The sequence below is a fragment of the Chrysochloris asiatica genome, unplaced genomic scaffold (assembly GCF_000296735.1).
Source record: "Chrysochloris asiatica unplaced genomic scaffold, ChrAsi1.0 scaffold00031, whole genome shotgun sequence".
Classification (NCBI taxonomy): domain Eukaryota; kingdom Metazoa; phylum Chordata; class Mammalia; order Afrosoricida; family Chrysochloridae; genus Chrysochloris; species Chrysochloris asiatica.
In genome coordinates, this window is record NW_006408549.1 from 8,196,316 (window position 1) to 8,205,598 (window position 9,283).

The following is a 9,283-nucleotide window of genomic DNA, read 5'->3' on the forward strand; positions in this document are numbered from 1 at the left end:
CATGCAAACCTGTCTCAGTGTTCCCCTATCTATCTTGTTCTCCTGCCTCCTCCCCGCTTCTTGTATTGCCCTCCCCAACACCCAAAATAAACCCCCTACCCCCACCCCAACCCCATTGTGGTTACCTTATATTCCATTAGATCTTCCCTCCATTTAAGATAGTCTATCACCATAACATTTTGAGCTGACCTCTATGCTTGAACTGGCCAGTGTATACTCTGGAAAGCCACTGTCTTGATTGGACTTATTTTGTTGAAGGCGCTCTAATGAAGCTAAGACAAGTATATTGCTGAGGGGACTTGACTGTAGCCATTCACTGATGGCACAGACATATTTGAACACATTTTCTTTGGAATAAACTCATGCATGCTGGAATGGGAATCCTAGTAGCAATTCTTTTTGATTTACCCTTGTACTAAAACAAACATTTGACAAACTGGTGGTAAATAAGAACCTTGTATACCTGTTCCAATTTTCTTACAAATTCAACTTTAAGACAGATTTTGGAATGAATTTTGTTCGTAACCCAGGATTTGCCTATAGTTTACTAGAAAGGATATTTGGTAGCATAGCACTCAGCTCTAACTGAAAGGTCACTGGTTCTAATCTATCAGCCACATTTCAGGAGAAAGATGTGGGAGTATACTTCTATAAAGATGGTTATTGTTAAGTGCCATCAAGTGGGTTCTGACTCATAGCGATCCTGTTATATAGGGTTTCTGAGGAGCAGCTGGTCAAGTTAAACCACCAACCTTGTGGTTCAAATGGACCTTGCGGTCCAGAGCATTATCCCACAGTACCACACAGCCTTAGAAACCCTATGCAGCACTTCTACTCTGTCCTGTAGGGTGACTATGAGTTGCAGTTGACTTTATGGCGATGAATTTTATTCTACTCAGAAGAAGACAAGTGATAGATATAAAGTTATACAGCTTGAAGAAAAAATTTAAGAAGATAAAATTCTATTTATTGACCTTTTTCTGTTTCAAACTAGGAGAATTATTTATTCTGTATGTGTGAGACTGTTTCTGCCCAGCCCACCTTCTACTGTAATTCAGCTAACTCAGAATTACCTGAGGAGCTTTTCAAAAATACACAATAGATTTCAATTTCCACCTTAATAATTCTACAGGTCTGGGAAGAGACCAGGAATTTTTTTTTTTTCTTTTTTTAAGTTCCTCATGTGATTCTGATGTTTAGCCAACTTGGGAAGGTCTCCTATTCGGAGTCTGTTTTCAAATATGCCATGATGATCTCTTCCTAACTTTCCTGGATATTTCTCTTCTTTTTAAGATCTAACCTCACAAAAGTTTTCCTTCCTTCCAATCTGGCTCTGGTAGCATAGTGGTTATGAATCGGGCTGCGAATCTCAAGGTCAGCAGTTCAAAACTACCAGCTGTGCCGTGGGAGAAAGATGAGGCTTTCTGCTCCTGTAAAGATTTATACCCTCAGAAACCCTGTACACGGTCACTATGAGTCGGAACTGACTCCACGGCACATAACCACCACCACCAGTCTGGTTTCCAGTGAGTGTTCAACCTCACCACTCCTTGGAACTGTCCTTGTTAAGGTCACCATCACTTGTCTTTCTCAATAGCTCAGCAGCAGTTGATGCCCTGGACCACATCCTCTTCGTTGGAACAGTTTCACCTCTTGCCTTCCACTTGTTGGACTCTCCCAGTTCTCAAGTCCCTTTTCTCAGTTCCTTTGCAGGCTCTACTGCCTCTGCCTTACCTGTCAAGGTCCTATGTCCTGGAGCTTTGGCTGGTTCCTCCTTTATTTTCTTTCTACACTCTGTCCCCAGGTGACCCCATTTAGACACACTTGGCTTTAAATACTGCCGATATGCTGATGTCATTTATAATTCCACCCTGACTTTTTCCTAGCGTTGACTACTTGACATTTCTCCATTGGATATCTAGTTGTTGGTCTTTGCTGTCAAGTCGGTTCTTACTCATAGTAACCCGGTAAAGGGTATCCGAAGAGCAGCTGGTCGGTTTGAACTACCAACTTTGCAGTTAGCAGTCCAGTGCTTATCTTACAGTACCACACCAGGACTCTTTGGATAGCTAATAGTCATCTCAAATTTAGCTTGTCCAAAATAGAACTCTTGATCTCCCCACCTCCCCCACCAGCATAAGCCTGGTTCTGCAATCTTCTCATTTCATTTATCAGCACCACCATTCAACAAATAGTTCAGGCAAGCATCTAGCAGGCATTCTTTCTTTACTAAACCACCTAAGGCAGAGTCCCTTCCCTTCTTACCATCTCTCTGCTTCTTCTCTAGTTGATGACAACTATACCACACTAATTTCTTACTAATTGCTGTTTTTGCTCCCATTCCTGCCTCCTTAAAGTTAATTCTCTACTGGACTCTAGTTTTAAAATGTAAATGAAATCAGACCACTCTCCTGTTTAACACTCTCTAATGTCTTTTAATTTGCAAACAGAATAAAATCCCATCCTTTTCTGTGGTACTTATAAAAATCTGAACAATATAACTCTGAACTCCTAGTGCTGTCTTCTCTGCCTGGAAGGCACTTCCCACAGATCTTTGCACTGCAGACTCCTTAGCAAACATCACCCCTTAGAAAGGGTTTCCCTATGCAGCCTACCTAAAGATTCCTCCAAACAACCTGCCCAATCTTTCTCATTACTTTATGTTGTTTCCCATTGCCCTTTCAATATCTGAAAATTTTATTTGTGTATTGTAGACCCACCCCCACTGGAGGCTCTATCTGTACAAAGAAAATGCTTAATTAATACTTGTTCAAAAAAAATCACTCATTTACACCATAGTATAAATGAATGACAGGTACTCTAAATATTCCATTTTTCTTGGGTATAGCATATTAATCAGATTCAAAGCTTTAAGATGAGAAAAAGCAAGCTGGTAAGATTTCAATCATCATGCACTGACTAAGGAGAATTTCTTCACCACTCCCCTGAAAAATCGTACCTTTATTTTATAGGCCACCCCCACTTTCTGTCTGTACTTGCTTCTGGATCCCCTCCAACTTCCCTGGGAGGTTCCCTCAAAACGCTGTTCTTTCTAGTTGGAACCACCTCTCCTCTTCACAGATGTTTAAGCATCCAGGCTTAGAGAGTTCTGTTTGCAGGAGCCACACCTTGGATGCCCTTCTCAAAGGAAATGCCAGGGTCTAGGGGGTGTCCGCTGAGTCCCTCTCACCCTGTTTCTCAACAGTTTTCAGGAGCCTATCACCACCTAGTGTGGTACTGTTGGATAAAGCACTGGACTGCAAGGTCAATTTGAGCCACAAGGTCGGTGGTTCTAATTCATCAGCAGCTCCTTGGAAACCCTATACAAGGTCATTATGCCTTGGACCCAACTTAACAACACAATAACAATCACCACCTCAGCATATCCTCCCTGTCAGCCCACACCCTCATTCCAGTTTCCAGCTCTGATGAACCAGTTTCCTGTACCTTTTTTGGGTTGTACCTTTTCTTGGCTTTTTACTGAACAGATGCTTAATTCTGCCTCTAAGTTTTGCATTTCCTGGAAACATTTAACCATCAATGCTGCTGCAATTCTGGCCTCTACTAGTCTACACTGGAAACACACCTCTTGGACTGGAAAGGCGTCACTCCCTCTTTTTAAAGAAGCTGTGTTCCATCATCAGCTGTCATTGCAGGAAAGACTCAAGCAGTGGAGAATCTCAACTCAAGGGTGCTCTGGAGCACTGGCTTTCTGTGTGATGTGGTGAAGGTCAAGATATTTCTGCATACATGTCTCACTCTCCACCTCACCCCTTCCATAGTGTATTCTCCTTCTTTTCTCCCTGCTTTTGTTTATGACAGAGATGGCAGTTACTTGCAGGACTGGATTGAGAATTTGGAACCCCTTCATATTAATAAATGGTCATTAGATATTACAGACGATTTGTGTTCAACTGCTCATCTAAAGGCTGATAGTTCGAGCCCAACCAGCAATAACATAGAAGAAAGACTTAAGAGATCTACTTCCAAACAATTAGCCATTGAAAACCCAATGAAGCACAGGTCTACTCTGATGCACTTGGGGTTGCTATGAGTCCGAATCAAATCTACAGAAACTGCTGTTGGTCACATTAATAAATATTCTGAAGTGAGCGTGCTGTTGCTGTTGATAGGTGCCATACAGTCAGTTCCAACATATAATGATCCTATGCACAAAAGAATGAAACAGCCCGGCCCTGCTACATTTTCACATTGGTTTTTATGTTCGAGCCCATTGCTGCAGCCACTGTGCCAGTCATTCTTGTAGAATCTCCACTGAGTAGTATCCAATCTGTCTGGGCAGGACTGATGAAAGGTGATGTGGATAGGTCTCTTGTGATACAATAGTGAATAACTGTTATCAGGACTGATTGTGAGGGTTGGAAATGTAAATGTAGACATCTTGTAGCAAAAGAAGGGAGTGATTGACTTTGCAGTCTAGGAGCGGAGGTCCCTGGGACCATGAAGGGAGAAGAGCAGAGCAGGGTATACCCTTTGGTTGGGTGATTATGCAAGGAGGGAATTATAACCATGGCAATGAAACGATATACAATAGGATGAATGTAAAGCTAATGTTCTCCCATGTAAACTATCACATAATTCACAATAAAACATTTTTAAAAAAAATAGAATTGAAATCTTTCCAGAAAGTGAGGTGGCACAGGAGGCACTCACTCATCTCTGCCAAGAAATTTGGAAGATAATTATCTGGCCGACTGATTGCAAGAGATCCATATTTGTGCCCATTCCAAAGAGAGGTGACCCAACAGAATGCGGATATCATCAGACAATCTCTTTTATATCCCATGTGAATAACATTTTATTAAAGGTAATACAGAAACAGCTACAAGCATACACTGACAGAGAACTTCGAGAGGTTCAAGCCGGATTCAGAAGAGGCAGTGGAACAAGGGATATCATTGCTGATGTGCGATGGATCTTGGCTAAAAGCAGAGAATGCCAGAAAGATGTTTACCTGTGATTTATTGACTACACAAAGGCTTTCAATTGTATGGATCATGACAAGCTATGGACAACATTGTGAAGTATGAGTATTTCGGAACACTTAATTGTGCTCATGAGGAATCTGTACCTGGACCAAGAGGCAGTTGTTCAAACAGAACATGGGAACACTGAATGGTTTAAAATTAAGAAAGGTGTGCGACAAGGTTGTATTTTTTAACCATACTTATCCAACCTGTATGCTGAGCAAATAATACGAGAAGCTGGGTTCTGTGAAGAAAAACGTGGCATCAGGATTAGAGGAAGACTCATTAACAACCTGCAATATGCAGATGATACAACCTTGCTTGCTGAATGAAGAGAACTTAAAACATTTACTGATGAAGATCAAAGAGCACAGCCTTCGGTATGGATTACATCTCAATGTAAAGAAAACAAAAGTCTTCACCACTGGACATTGTTATCAATGGAGAAAAGATTGAAGCTGTCAAGGATTCATTCTTCTTGGATCAACTATCAACACTCATGGAAGCAGCAGTCAAGAAGTCAAATGACATATTGCACTGGGCAAATCTGCTCCACAAGCCCTTTTTAAAGTGTTGAGGAGCAAAGATGTCAGCTTGAGGACTAAGGTGTGCCTGACCCAAGCCATGATATTTTTAATAACCTCATATGCATGCGAAAGCTGAACATTGAATAGGGAAGACCGTAGAAGAATTGATGTGTTTGAGTTATGGTGTTGGAGGAGAATATTGAAAGAGCCATGGACTGCCAAAAGAACCAATAGAACCATTTTGGAAGAAATGCAGCCAGAGTGCTCCTTAGAGACCAAGATGGCTAAACTTCGTCTCTCATACTTTGGATATATTGTCAGGAGGGACCAGTTGCTGGAGAAGGATATCATGTTTGGTAAGGTGGAGGGTAAGAGAAAAAGAGGAAGAACCTCAACGTGATGGATTGGTGAAGTGGCAGAAGCAATGAACTCAAGTGTGGCAACAGTAGTGAGGTTGGCCCAGGATCAGGCAGTGTTTCGTTTTGCTGTGCATAAGGTCGCTATGAGTTGGTACCAACTCGATGGCACTTAACAACAACATTTCAACTTCTGTTACCATAGATTAGAATTTAATATAAATGGAATCATATGAGACATACTTTTTTGTACTTGATATCTTTCACTTACCTAGGTTTGGAGATTTATCCACATTATTGCATGTAATAATTTCTTTTCTATATTGCTGAATATACCACAATTTGATTAATTCTCCTACTGATGTATATTTTACTGTATCCAAATTTCATCTATGAATAAAACTCTTGTGGACATTTATGAATTTCTTTTCATGGACGTATGCTTTAATTTCTCTTGGGAAGTTAGTAACCAGTGGAATTGCTAGTTCAAATGTTAGGTAGTCTTCCACTTAAAACATATTCTAGTTGTGATGACCCATGTTTACACATGTCCTTTTTTCTCTTTTCATCTTATGTTAATAATAAATTGCAATGTTTACTTTCCTTATGCATATTTAGATATTCATTTACAGATGTCTAATTTTATGATTTATTGTTCAAAACACTGCCGGATTTATGAAGATACTGACAAAAAGGCAATAATAATGAAAACTTTTCCCATCACAAAAATAAGATGTATTCAACTTATATCAGAACCAATTTATAAAGAATCTTCAGTGGTAAAACGGAGACTACATGTACTTCAGTCTATCAGAAATTGCCAATTTTACCAAAGTGGCTATGTCATTTTACATTTAAAGAAATATATTAAACTGTTCACATTAGGTTGTAAAATAAAATAATTCAGAAGTAGCGACTATTTTTACACTATACTTTATACTTTATTCAGGAGTCTTGGTGTGGCAGTATAGAATAAACACTAGACTGTTAACCAGGAAATTGGTGGTTCAAATTTACCAGCTGCTCCCTGGAAACCATATATAGGACCACTATGAGTTGGAACTGACTTGACAGCACTTAACAACAACAACATGCTTTATTCAATTAGAAAGTTTTGATGATGTGGCCACGAGACTTCATGTAATAATAATTGGAAGATGTTAGTGTTACAAGTTCAACTATTAGTTGGATTATGCAACTTGTATGATAGCATTTTTTTTTAATTTCCCTAAAATATGTATACATTTTGCCAGTTCTGTAAACCAGCAGGTGGAAATCTGAGTTAAATTTGATATTTCAAATTTATTCTACTGATGTTTTTTATGCCCCTTCTTAAAGCTTAGGAGCCCTGAGAGTGGTGTAAGATAAGCACTGGACTGCTAACCACAGGTGTTGTTAAGTGCGGCTGAGTCGGTTCCAACTCACAGTGACTCAATATATAGGGTTTTCAAGGAGCAGCTGGTGAATTCAAACCTTGTGGTTCAAACAGACTTTGTGGTCCAGTGCTTTATCCCACAGCACCACATCAGGATTCCACAGCTCAAACTCATCAGCTGCTCTGAGGGAGAAAAGGAAGTCTTTGTGTTCCTGTAAAGATTTAGTGTCTCAGAAACCCTACACAGGGTTGCTGTGAGTCAGAATCGACTTGATGGCCATGGGTTTAGTTTGGGGAGGTGTCTTGAACCAACTGACTGCATTTAACAACAAAAATAGACTTCAAAGGATCCCTGGTGGCTCAGTGGTAAAAGCGTTCAGCTGCTAACTGAAAGGTCAGCTGCTCAAACCCATCAGCTCCTCTGTGGCAGTCTGCTTCTATAAAGATTAAAACCTTAGAAACTCTGTGGGCAGTTCTATTCTACTTGATGGCACTGGGTGTAGATATTTCCCTGGAAAATTTAGTACATATGGGTTGTATTTCTGTTATTATTTTAGTAGAAGGGACTGGAAAAACCTTTACTACATCACTGTATAACCTAAATATTTTTAAAAACCTTTTAAAAAATGTAAAGCACACATACAGAAAACAGCATAAAATGGATGTACAGACCCATGCTGTTGTTGTTGTTAAGTGTCATTGAGTTGGTTCTGACTCATGGTGATCCTGTATAAGGTTTCTAAGGAGCTGCTGGTGGATTTGAACCACCAACCTGTGGTTAGCTGACAGTACCACACCACAGACCAATAAATTATTATAAGCTATCTTAGTTACATGGAGTCCTGGTGTGGCACTATAAGATACTGCAAAGTCAGTGGTTCAAACCCACAAGTTACTCCTAGGAAACCCTAAACTGGGTTGCTATGAGTTAGAACTGACTCAGTAGCACTTAACAACAACAACAACATCTTAGTTTCCTATAACTGCTATAGCAGAAATACCACAAGTGGGTGACTTGAAACAACAGAAATTAATTTTCTCATATTTCTGAGGGTAAACATTCAAATCAGGGTCTTGATCATGTCAATTCCTTCCTTGTAGATAGCCCCAAGTGTTCCTTGGTTCATGGATTTCTAGACAGTCCTTCCATGGTTTATGTCTTCCCTGTGTACACTTATCTCTGTATCTAATTTGCTCTTTTAATAACTCATAAATGATTAGATTTAGAACCTACTCCCACTCAGGTATGATCCAATTAACATAAGCATGAAAACCTTATTTCCAAACAGGATTACACCCACAGGTGTACAAGTTAAGATTTCCACACAATTCAGTCCTAACAGTAGGCAAACACCCTTGTAATTCCATCCATGAAAGAAGACAGCTCCTTGCCAGTTATATCAGAAGTCACACACACTCTCCTAAACACAAAGAGTAGCCACTATTCTTTTTATGTTTGTCATTATGATTTTTATGTTTATCATTAATAGAAATAGCCAAAACAAACCAATTGCTACCTAGTTGATTTCTCATCATTTTCTCTTTTCTTTGCTTTGCATGTTGTTTTTTGTTTTTATTTGTGGTAAAAATAAGAGTAAGTCAAAAAATATTGCTACCAGGGTCCCAGTCCATACATGCATGGATTTATTTCAACCAAAATGCTCTTAACCTTGTCTCTGTGATCAGTATATAGCTGCAGACAAGGTCTCTCAGTAATGCACTTCTGAGGCTTCTGAGTTAAACTCTGCTGGACCAGTTGAATTCAAGACAAAGAGGTCAACTCAGAAGTTTATCGCAACTGTTTTTTGTGTTTTTTTTTAAGCATCCCAAACCAATTTTGTATTCATTCCATAGTGCTGGAATGTAAAAATAACATGGAAAAAACTAAAAAACAAACAAAAGCCCAACAACAACAACAAAAATCTTGTAATCTTCACATAAGTAGACTGACACATCTTTCAGTATTTCCCAGTATTTTCTTGGAGGTTCTGTAGTTTAACATATACATTCATTCATGCCAGTCTTCTTTCTCAATTA